Source organism: Paramormyrops kingsleyae, chromosome 12 (genome assembly GCF_048594095.1).
Source record: "Paramormyrops kingsleyae isolate MSU_618 chromosome 12, PKINGS_0.4, whole genome shotgun sequence".
In the NCBI taxonomy this organism is placed as follows: Eukaryota; Metazoa; Chordata; class Actinopteri; order Osteoglossiformes; family Mormyridae; genus Paramormyrops; species Paramormyrops kingsleyae.
In genome coordinates, this window is record NC_132808.1 from 32,264,640 (window position 1) to 32,276,978 (window position 12,339).

The window sequence follows — 12,339 nt, forward strand, 5'->3', positions numbered from 1 at the left end:
GGTCCCCTTTATAGACGTCCTGTGTGGCTTTATAAACAATGTGGCGTCTTCTTTGATCTTGCTAGTTAACGCACAGTGATGCTCTGCGTTTTGTCACTTAGCGAGACTCGGAGGGGCGGGGGGCGACACATGCAATCGCAGTGAAAGTGTTTCACTTCAGTCAATATGTGCCATGAAAAATAAATAAATAAATCAATTAAAAACGTCCGCAGGTTGTTCCATATGAATGCTTTTAATAACTGTGTTATTTGTCTTAATCTGAGTGCTACATCTGCCTGCTGCTTGCCAGAGAAACCTTGCATTTTTTCATGCGCTATTATTATAAATGTTTTTCCTATAGTGTGACAGTGTGCCCAGTGATGGACTGGCATCCTGGGGTACCTGCAGTCCGGTGCCCACTGTCTTCCAGGACGGGCATTAGGACAGGGCTGGGGAACCTGATCCGTGGAGAGCCGGTCTGGGTTTTTGGGATGATCTCTCAATCAGCCAATAATAAAGCAGTGGTTCTCAACTCAAGTCCTGGGGACCCACTGTTATTGGGTGATTGAGAGGCCATCCCAAAAACCCGCACCGGCCCTCCATGGATCCGGAGCACCAGCCCTGCACCGGGGTCACCAATGCCTTGTACTGGATAAGCAGTTTTAGAAGATGAATAGATGGATGGACGGATGGACGGATGACCTGATTTTGCATCAAAGATATTAATGAAGGTATATGTCTAGCACATCTGATGAACCTCCACCCCTGATACCTGTCGTTATTCTCAGAACTTTAAGCTTGAGTGATGCTTTTCTTTATCCTCCTGCTTCATTTTACTGGAGTTCAGGTTAAATGCCTTCCCTCAGAAATGACTGAACAGGCTCTCTCAGGACTCGAGCCGGTAGCCTTCAGGTCAGAACGTCACGGCCCTGAAGCAGCGGATGGTGTGGCCATGTCTTCTGCTGTGGCATATGTAGGTAGATCCAGCAGACTCGGGTCAAGAGCACTTGTGTGTCATACATCTATTCAAGGTGACTCAAGGTCTTGTCTTTCTTCTTTTCAAAACAAATTTTTCTGGGTATCTTGACAAATGCCCTTCAAGAATAAAAGCCAAAATTTTCTATTGTGAAGCAAGTCTTAATACAAGCCGGGCAGCTCCCTTAGGGAGATGGAGATGAATGTTTCTGTCAATAACAGCGTGTCCTGCTAAGAAACCAACAAGCCCTTGCGGAGATGTAGCGATTTGCCGCTTCTCTCGCACACATTCATTATCTCCCTCGTAAAAATGCCGCTCGACACCCTCGTCAAAGTAGCCGAGCGTCGGAAACAGGTGGACAAAACTTTCACGAACGTAGTCGCTTTAGAAATTACAACTAATAACTACAGAATCAGAATCAGCTTTATTCGCCAAGTGTGCTGGGGCACACAAGGAATATGGTTCCGGCTGATAGATAAATGACACTGCACAAAACAATAAATTACACAATACAAATTAAATGAAAATACAAATTGTTACTAAATGACTTATGAAATGGTCAAAGAAATGGAATACCTGTATTTTTTCTTTAAAGCAAACAAGTAATTAAAAAAATGATACATTCAAGGTAAACACCATAAATATAACGTCATTGTGGCCACAGCACAAGTGAAATCGCTTCGCTTCTAACTGAATGATTGGTGTTTGCTTAATAAGCTTTATAAGAAAGGGCTGGTTCTTATGATGGTCTGAGTTACTGGTTAGCAGTTGACTTTGGGGCAACATTTCGTGTTTGTTGCCGAGCCATTATTTCAGTTTGATCCCTGTTTTGGATTTTATTTCCATTAGTGCCACGATTATTATTAAAAAATATTATTGTAGCATTCCTGTGCAGCGGACTTCGGCGACTCTTTACGAGCTGGGTTCCTGTGCTCGTTTCGTTTCTTTTCTTTTTCGATCGGCTTATTTTCCATACGTCCCCATCACTGTCACTGCTTCCATTAGCTCTAAATTACTTTTTACGACATATAAAGAAACAAAGATAGCGAGTCGCGCAGTATAATGCCGCCAAATGACTGTAACATACGCCGCCATACCGCCGCTCGCCCTCTGCGGTTAACTTGGCGGCTTCGGCAGCGCTATGCGGCCGAATTCCACTTCACTTTATGCGCCTTGCGTTGAATGAAGCTATTTTAGTGGCTCTTGAGATTTTCCAAATAAGATGAAATGGGGGAGGGAGTGTAACAATCTGCCTATTTTAAGGTTAAACCAATCCTTATGTAAAAGCAAGTGCCAAGTGTTTTATATGAAATATTTTTGTAGCCTACTTTGGCAGCTGTGTTGTCAAATTTTGATTACTCGTTCTTTATGGGTTTTCCAGCTTTATATTACCTGTCGTTAGTCAACACTATACCTAAAAATTAAACTGGGGAATTCTTTGCAACGTTATTTTACTAAACAAACTGGTGAGGCATATTTTAATTGGATGCAAAAACACTTAACAGAGCAACAGAAGCTCTTCAAATTGGAAGGTGCTTGTTGCACCTAAATATCCACTTCAGACGATATACCTGGCCCCCAGATGCATGATTTGGTGGGTGTCGCAGGCAGACGAAAAGTTGCTTAAAGATTTTCCAAATTAAGCTCCGTCACCTTGCCGCCAAAAAAGTCATGTGATCGCCACGAAACCTGGTGTATCCATGAAGCTAATGAACCTCTTCTTGTCACCATATTTCCTTGGGATTTTTGTCTTATAATAGCTTTTTTAATTACCGTGGTTACCGACCCCCCCCACCCTTCTTAAGTCGGTCCCATAATATGATCCCCCTTATTGATCACAGTAATGAAAATGTAACATAATCCATTTGAGCCGACAAGGTCTTCTCCATCTGTCCTTGGCTCCTGTTCTATAAGCTCAGCTTTTCTTTGTCTGTATCGGCCAGACTCTCTTTGTTAGGAATTCAACCGATGGACCATCATTTATCATCAGTAATATGGATTAAATCTGTGTTTGTGCCGATGCAAATGAAGGAAACGTAATTACGGGCTAAATTTGATTTAGCATGATGAATAGCTCCGGCCCATGTCTTTAATCACGGATTATATACCCAAATCTGGGAGTTTAATATTCCCGTTTGAAGAGCCGGCTTTTGCAGGGGTCCTCGGATGCTCTCGAGTTTGCTTGTGGTGGTGAGCTTGCAGTTTATGTCAGTGGTTGGGTGGTCATGACATTTTCAGCTGTAGCTGCAAGCCAGTCATGGATTTTTGTGGTTGGAGATGGGGGGGGCAGATGGGTGTGTGACTGGTGAGAGGGCAGAGTTACAGGCATACTGGGCCTATACTGGAAAGCAGTCCACCTGCCTCCTGATTTCTGTGCAGCAAAGGCTATATTACCATAACCTGCCAGTCTTCCTGGTGGGTACCTGCTCCCAGATTGTTGCTAATGGACCAGCAGTGACTCTCTGGTCACACACTGCATTTCTCCCGCTTCTGGGAACTTGTGCTTGCTGCCAGGACTCTGTCTTCGCTGTCTAACAAGCTTTGACTTTTCTAGTTTGGTTTGTCATGAGAGCTGATTTCATCCTTACATCCGGAAGGTTTCCATCAGCATCTTAAGAATGCTGGGAGATCAAAAAGTTGATCCAACACAACACAAAGTGCTTACAAACTGGCAGTGTTTGTCCTTGAGTGGGTATTCTTGTGTTTTGGACGTCTTTGTGGAAATCTATGAAAATGAAATGTTTACACTCATTGATTTTTTTGTTTGCAGTGCTCATTCATTTCTACTGAGCATTTTTTTTCTGGGTATTAGTCTTTGTATAAGTGTTTACTCCTGGGATATCATTATGGTATGTGCACGTGTTTCCAAATATCTGGTTTTGTTCAATGTAGATTATCCTGCCAGACGGTAATAAATGGAACCAGTAACACGTTGGCAGTGAACAATGGCATTGACTAAACACATATAGCATTCAGAAGGCAGGAACATTATACAGATTAGATGACTATCATACATTCTTCTGCTGACAAAAAGCGCCTCCTCTTTAACGAGAGTGACAAGTATTCCCTTCTAACATAAGATGCAAGGAAAGCGAAATGCTGATTTGTCTTGCGTGGTTTCATTAGGCCTTTTGTCTGCTTTCGAAATCAGTTATATGTCAGCCTGAAGGCTAATTGTAGAAATCGGACTGGGTTTAACCTCTCTACGGCCTCACCAGAATTTACATAAGACCTGAACCCTTATTTAAAGCGATGAATGACAATAAGATGTTATCTGTAACATCGGAGCTGATTGAATTCGGCGCGTGAAGCCGGCGCCTCTTGTTGTGCTGGGATATAGATGATATTCCTCGCTACCATTATGCAAACCGCCGATCGTATCGTCCCCTTATACATGTCAGTGTGATAGGCAGCTGGTGAAATAGGCTAAAGCTAAAAATAGGCTGACAAAACATCAAAAATTCAAGGCTTTATATGGTGCAGCATGAAAAACATTCACAGGGTCATGCGGGTTCCTGTGAATAGCAAGGCTTGGTCAGTATTGTGGCTATAAAAACACATTTTTACCATGGACTGGTTACTGATATAAGGAATGTTTTTTCTTTCCAGCATCCAGGTTTGGTGCCCTTGTGTCGGCATGCGGTTTGCTTTGTGGTCACCAGCAGTCCAAACTCCTGTGATTGATGTGTTATAGTTAATAAGTTGATAGAAGCTTTATACCCTCTCGTGACTCCATGGCTGGTCCCATTTTCATCAAATGAACGTATTAGTATTCCGCAGGGGGGGTGGTGAGGGGGTGGATTGCAGATTCTCTATCAGCGGGGCGATGATCACCGACTGCCTCGCCAGGTGTGGAGTTGGGAAGAGAGACCGTTCATTAAAGAGAGCATGATGACTATTTTGTAACAGTCGCTGTTCCCGCCTGTACCAGACAGCTGTTCAGGGTCCCCTGTCCTGACAGTGAGTCCTGGCCGTGCCCGTCTTGTTACCGCAGAAACGAACGGAGCGTCGCAGTTCACAGGGAGTTCATTGGCACAGACAAGCCCAAATGAAATCCAGCCTAGTTTGGCCTGGTATGTTTTTTTTGTACTCTTAAAAATAGATCTGATTGGCCCAGTTTGCTTGACTGTGTGTATCGTTGGTTTGGACCTCAGTAGATCGAGCCTTTCGGAGCTGAACACCAAGTTGTCTTTGAACCGAGCAAGGAAGATAAAAAAAAATCTCTCCCATTGTGGTGAACAGATCAGAGTAATTGCTTCAGGCTGGGAATATGCAGCCATTTAAATGACATATCATTTAGGATGCAGGATGATAATTTCTGTACATTTATTTCAGTTTTTCCCTCTTAAACCTCCTATTGTTTACTTTTTAAAATACGGCTCAAAGAAAATGTTCGCAACATTTGCGAATCTGCGGTGAAGGTTCTTCAGTGTGCTGAGAGTATACAGTCTGAGTCATACTGTAAGGGAAACTGAGAATAACACATTATAAGTAAAATAAGCAGAGTAAAGTTTCTGATTTTGACAGAATTTGCATAAGATGAGCGAGGAAAAAAGTATAGGTTTCGCCGTGTCCCGAAATAAATTTCGTAAACAGCACTGCATAGCGGGAAACAAACAGCACGCTCTTTCTAACAGAGAATACCCACTGCAGACAAGCTCAGTATGGTCTACATTTACATAAAGAGTGGCATTATCCAATATACACCGACTGCCAGGGACACTGCGCAGTGCCAAACAGTAACATGAGATAGGGGCTGTTGTCCAGAGGGCCACTCTAACCCACTTGGAAGATCTACGCCGAGCGTCACGTCTTCCAGACCTGCTCTCTGTCTGCAGCAAATATCTAGTCAGGCTAAATGGACCATCTGCCCCACAGAGACTGTTTAATCTTCAGAGGGTCCCTGGAGGGCAGGGAGGTGACTGAGCGCCGAGTCCATTCATCACCGCCAAGTTACATGGCAACGTACAAATCCTCCATTTTGGGGGGGGGGGGGGTCGAGGGGGGGCCACGTGCCATCTGTATGCTGCCATTGCAAACCCCCAACAACTGCATTAATTGCATCGTATAAATGAGCACGTGTGTCCATCTTCACAGGGAGATCTGTTGGTCGTTCAGCTTTATTGTCGTGGCTTTGACCCCTGCGTAACGCCCACCCCCCCCACCCCCGCACCCCCACGCCGATCCCCATGTTACAGCTACATACCACTCATAGGATGTGTCATTGTCATTGTCACCAGCTGAGGCTTTATCTTGGTGGAGGTGGAGCTTCATAAGAGGTCAAGGTGTCTGAAGACCTAAACACAGCCTCATGAATGAACCAAATCGGAGGCTAATCCAAGGCTTTGTTCCATATTCAAATTCAGAGAATAAAATGCTACTGAAGAGAATCGGAAACCTCTTTAAGAAGATTACAAGGCTTTTTTGTCATCAAATAAACCAGAGTTATGGAATCCAAATTGCATTACATTAGAGCATTCTCCATCATCAGATCTTAGTGTATGTTTTCTATATTGATTCATTTTTCAAAATAATTGACATTTAACATGATTTCTAATTTCCAGAGAATTTTTTAACTTATGTTCCGAAATGCATTATTGCTGCCTCTAGCTATCATCCAGCTCTTCTCCTGCTGCGTCTTGCATACATGTATAATATCCTGACTCCTGCCTTCCTTTAGTTTTGAACATATCTGTATTTGTGTAACAATGGCATCCTTGTGTGACCACTGTACTTGCATTCTTGTGCTTTGCTACTGTTCGTTATTGTATGTATGTAAATATGTCAATGCATTAACGGAAGCTGCTGCAGAATCGTTTTGCACTAGTGTAACCACGCTTACAATAAAATATTGAAGAAGATACCAGTGTATCAGACTCTTCATACTGCTTTTCCTGATGACAGCAGGTCAGGTCAGACCCCCCCCCCCCCCCTTACTGAGGCCATAACCTCCAGCATGTTCTGGAGGAATCCTTTAAGGTTTCCAAGCCAGCTGAGAGAGAGAGAGAGAGAGCCCTCCAGCATGTCTGGGGTCTGCCCAGAATGGCTCCCTCATGAATCCACCAGGTGACATCCTGAAGATCCCCAGACCACCTCAGCTGGCTGCTCCTGATCAGAAGAAGCAGCAGGTCTTATTTTGAGGTCTTTCTGGATCTCTGCACTCCTCTGTCACTTCAGACACTTGGGCTCACATTCTAGTTCTTTCCACCATTATGCTGAACCCACCGTAGACCTGCTCCATACCCTCAAAGCTGCAGCCACCAAACCAATCCAGCTGCCAATCTTACATTCTCTCTTACCACTGCTCATGCATAATATCCATCCATTTTCCAAACCGCTTATTCTACTGGGTCGCAGGGGGTCCAGAGCCTATCCCGGAAGCTACGGGGATGAGGCAGGGAACCACCCAGGGTGGGGGGCCAGCCCATCACTGGGCACACTCACACACCAGTCACTCACACATGCACACCTATGGGCAATTGAGTAACTCCAATCAGCCTCAGCATGTCTTTGGACTGTGGGGGGAAACCAGAGTACCCAGAGGAAACCCCATGACGACACGGGGAGAACATGCAAACTCCACACACATGGAACACAAGCAGAGACTCGAACCCAGGTCCCAGAGGTGTGAGGCAACAGTACAAACCACTGCACCACCATACCACCCAGCATAGCATCCTGAGGTACTTAAACTCCTCCGCTAAATACTGGCTCTTCCACCGACTGAATGTGGATGTGCTGGTTCTCACGCTCAGCGTGCTGGTTTGGCTGGTTAAGCAAGCCAGGTGCTGAACGTGATCTATACAGGTTGACATTCCGATAACCAGTCCAACAGAAGTCATTTGGTAAAGTAGCTGCAGTGTTTACATGGTCTGGTTCTTTGAGACTCAAAGCCTGGTGAGGTCAGGCATGAAATGTCTGAAGGTTTGCAAGTGACAGCATTCAGTGTGAGTGATCACACACCTGAAAAGGCAGCCAAACCTATCTGGAGACCCTTCTGCAGGCTTCACGTTTGTTTAAATCTCTGCAAAGTTATTGCTATTTGGAGTTCGCCGAGTTAACCGATGCAAGACAATCACTTACTTTTAATAAATTCATAAACCGATTCTCTTGCACCACCGAGCAACAGGTTTCAGAATCATATGACACAAATAAATCGCTTAACCGACTTAATTTAAAAAAAATCAGCTTGTGGGTTTCTTGTTTTTCACTTGCAGGGGAGAAAACTCACCTGCAATGATTTTATTTTCCGGGGTTGTTCCTCTTAACCAAGATGAAGTACAGTATTAAGACAAGAATGTCAGCAGAATGCTAAGGATGTAATGCTTTCTGAGATTTTCGCTTTGCTCAGAGCACTGAATGCTGAGAATTATCTAAACCTGGAGTAACGATTTTCTTTCCACTTGTTTGCAGCTTAATTGTCTCGCCATCACAGGTGCGATGTGCATTGAACAGGAAGCACACACAGCTGTAGCGTCACATTGGAGAGACTGTTAACAGTAGAGCGGTAGATAGGCCTGAGGGGTCAAAGGTCGGTTCCCATCATCCCCCACGCCCAGGTCTCCCTGTGGTACACAGACAGATTTCCGTCTCCATGCGATAATGGCGTGCGGTGCTGCCGTCCTCTCCGTGCTCTGAGGCTTCTGCACACACAAATCTCTTCTCGTCTTTCAGCTTCATGCCAGATTTCATTCTATGCCCACGATACATCTCAGATGAATTTATTTATGTATATCTGTGTTTGTTTATTCGCTTTGGTCTGACCATATGAAAATGCACTTCTGCCGTGGTATATTATTATTCAGTTCTCTATCTTGGAGCCAAAGTAATATATACACAACAAAGGTGAGCTGGGTATAAATCTAGTACTGGGTAGTAAAAGTTTTCTGATTTAAGCTAACTGGCGCAGTAATAATAATGGAGAGTTTTTGTTTTATATCGTAAAGATGGCTTGATTTTAGCATCCTTCATGATCCTGTTTGACCAGGGACACTGGTGACACCTGAGGGGACATGTGTTTGTCAGGGGTGTGACAGCCTCAAGGCGGACACTCACGGAGCATATGACATCATAATAAATAGTGAAGTGTTATTTGCTTAATGTATCTTTCACAGTAGACATAAAAAGGGATATGTACATTAATAATGACGGTAATGATATATATTTATTTAATTTCACCTAATCATCCTAATTGCATAAATGTCTTAATAGCACTGTGGACACAATGTCTTAAAAGTGATACAATGTTGATTAATTGACAGCGAAAGCTGTGTCTCGAAATGCTGGCGTCGTCTCAAGGAAAATTTTGGTCTTGCCACAGACAGACTTTATATTAATTCCAGATATTCCCTGTGGTACAACACAGAATATGAATGCATATATATTAGTTAACTAGTGTAACTGCAGCAAAACACTTTTTCCCTCTCAGAATATGGAAAATTAGCAGCTCTCGGGATTAAGTGTGATTAGATTTGCCTTAAAAAAAGCATCTTTGGCTGCGAATGCTATATTCACTATTCATGCACTGCGATGCATCTCCCCCCAAGCTGGTCTAATGAGCCTGTCCCCCTGGCTCTCTGCCTTGGCCTTGTGCTTCCCAAAGTCGGTCGGGTCTCACAGAGTAGGTGAGATGGACTCCAGGTCAGGGATCTCAATCCTCGTTAATGTCAGTGGGCCGGATTCGCCAGGAATCCTTCTTGGTATAACGAAGGGAGGAATGGTGGGAGGAACTGGCCCCCGACAGGTTTAAATTAACGAGGAAGTACAGGAAGCCCCCCTGTTAACGTCGCGCCGCTCCATGGCAGGGTACTGGGCTACCTCTTCCATTACTGGCTCAAAAACAAACCTGCCATTGGAAACACAGCCAATCAAAGTCTCCATTCTTGGCCTGAAAAACAGAAAATATAGTAGAGTATTAAACATGACAGACATGCAGAGTAATCAGGGTTACGGTGGGGGCCATTTTATTGCGACACTCATGTCGCCACCTGCACATCCGTCTGCTCATCATCTATACCGATTTTACAATTTCAGGCTGCAAATTTTATCTTACCGGGAAGAATTAATGGGTGTTTGGATAGACATATAAGGGTTATAACATGTAATAGCCAACTCACACTCAGACACACACAAGCAAGGCTAGAGTTAGGCTATTACCCCGGATCCCTGTGTCCCCCCCCCCCCCAGATAACATTTGTGAAAGGGGGGTATCGAGTTCAAATGCTGGAATTCAAATGCTCCCTCAAACGGGGGAACCTTCTAGAATAGAAGCGCCTGTTCGATTTTAAACTTTCTCCTTACGTTTTCTCATGTTTACTTTGCGACAAAAAAGGTAATTCTTCCCAGATAACGTAAAGCTCTTTTTAAAAGTTCACATAACCGGGTAAAGAATAAAAAAAGAATGGGAAAAAGGTGACATGGCCATCATTCAAAAACCATTTATTGATCCACATAAACCTAACATGGCTTGGAGTCGGGGGTCTTTTATCAGTGAAAACTTTGCTCAAGGTGAACTGAGAGTGCCAAGTGAAACGCAGCGGCTTAATTCATCAGTTTCCTGGAGTTTATTATGTATTGTGAAGCAGGCGTGACTGCCGGTCAGTGGTGGGATAGTCAGTCACCAGACGAGCGACAGCACTGGACAAAAAGACTGCAGCTGCATTTTAATAGGGTGAATAATAATGGAAAATCAATTTGCATGTATATCACATTTATTCTTCTATTTTTGCCACATTCAGACACAGCCTTCCAATTTGGTATTATCTTAACTCAAGCTCCACTGACAATTACACAAACAGATGGTGAAAAGTTCACGCGTAGGCCAGCCTGCTTGCAACAAATCTAAATTACCCGCAAACACGGACCCCAGTCCCTGTCGGACACGGACCCCAGTCCCTCGGCTAGCCTCACGTCACAGCGTTCCCACCTCCAGCCCGCCCAAAAGGTCAGCCTTGCACTGGTTTTTTTTGTGTTCCTTGAACGTACATCAGCAATTTGTGAGCACTGACCGATTCAGATTTGTGGAGGATGACTGAGACCGGCGAGCTCCTGGAAATATCATGTAGGGTAATTGGTAACTGGCGCTACGGCTGCAGGAAGCCTGATTCGGGGGGGCGGGGGGTGGTTTAATGGGGTCGCTGGCAGCTGTCCACTCTATACCTGTTTGTCAATACCCTGGAGGCAGGGTTGCGATTCAGTGCAGAGATCGAGCGGCGTGAATGGAATCCGATGAGGTCTGAGTTTTGCCGCCTCTCTGTCCAGCTTCCCTGGGAGGCCCCGCTAGGCCGGGCCTCTCTCTCAGCGTACCAGAAGGGACGCTGGATATGAAAGGGAAGTCATATAGACACCAGCTCCGAGAGGGAGAACCAGGCTGATACCGTCTTGAGCAAGTCCATTCCTGCGGCTCAGATGAACCTGCCCCCACCTCGGCGCCCGCACAGCGATGGGGAGCTTTCTACACACAGGACGGCCGGACGAGGTATGTCGGGGGTGGCATGTGACCAGTGAATCTAAAAGCAGCAGCTGGGAATGCTTCTCTGATGCGAGACTGCAGTGCGGAATCAGGAATAAAGAGAAATGCGAGAATCACACCTGGTCCCTAGTATAAGACACCTCTGCATCTGAAAATGTAGCAGGAGGCTGCACAGGCTATGAATCCCATACTTTACAAGTAACCATCTGGCATCAGCATAAAAAAGCCGATCCAGGACTGAAATATTAAATACAAACACTGAATATGAAGTGCACGCTCGATATATTGTATTTGGAACAGAAAACATAGTGATACTTTTTTTTTTTTAAATGAGGATAAAGTCTATTATTTTGAGTGGATTGGATTTCAGATTGTAAATTATTAGTGCTATCGCTCATTTTGAAAGGACCAGTCCCATTTTAAAGACCATAAGCGATACTGTTGGATATTAGTGGAAGAAAATGATAAATAATTCTAGGAAAAATACCATTGAAACAATATTGTTCAGAAGTTTCATTGTGGTTTAGTTGCTTGCAGTATTCATAGGTCATGGGTTGCTTTACAAGCTCCTTAGACGTAATATTCAGTGATGATGTTTGTGGAAAAGTTTGCACGTTTGACACCAATGAAAGTCACCGCTTCGACGATAAGCCCATTGAGAAGCACAACCCACACAACACTAAGTTTACTTAAAATATTTACATGCCGAGAAATTCCAGGAGTCACGAGTGGTATTTGCGTATTTAGTTCATCCAAATGCTACACGCATTCCAAGCCGTGACAGGCCAGGGCTTAGCTTAATTCCAGAGGGTGTGTTTCCAGATGGAGTTTCCACACAGGAAGACAAGCCAGCGTTTCACAGATGCACTCAAAACCAGGCACTCAAACAAATATGCTCCAAAATAAGACAATG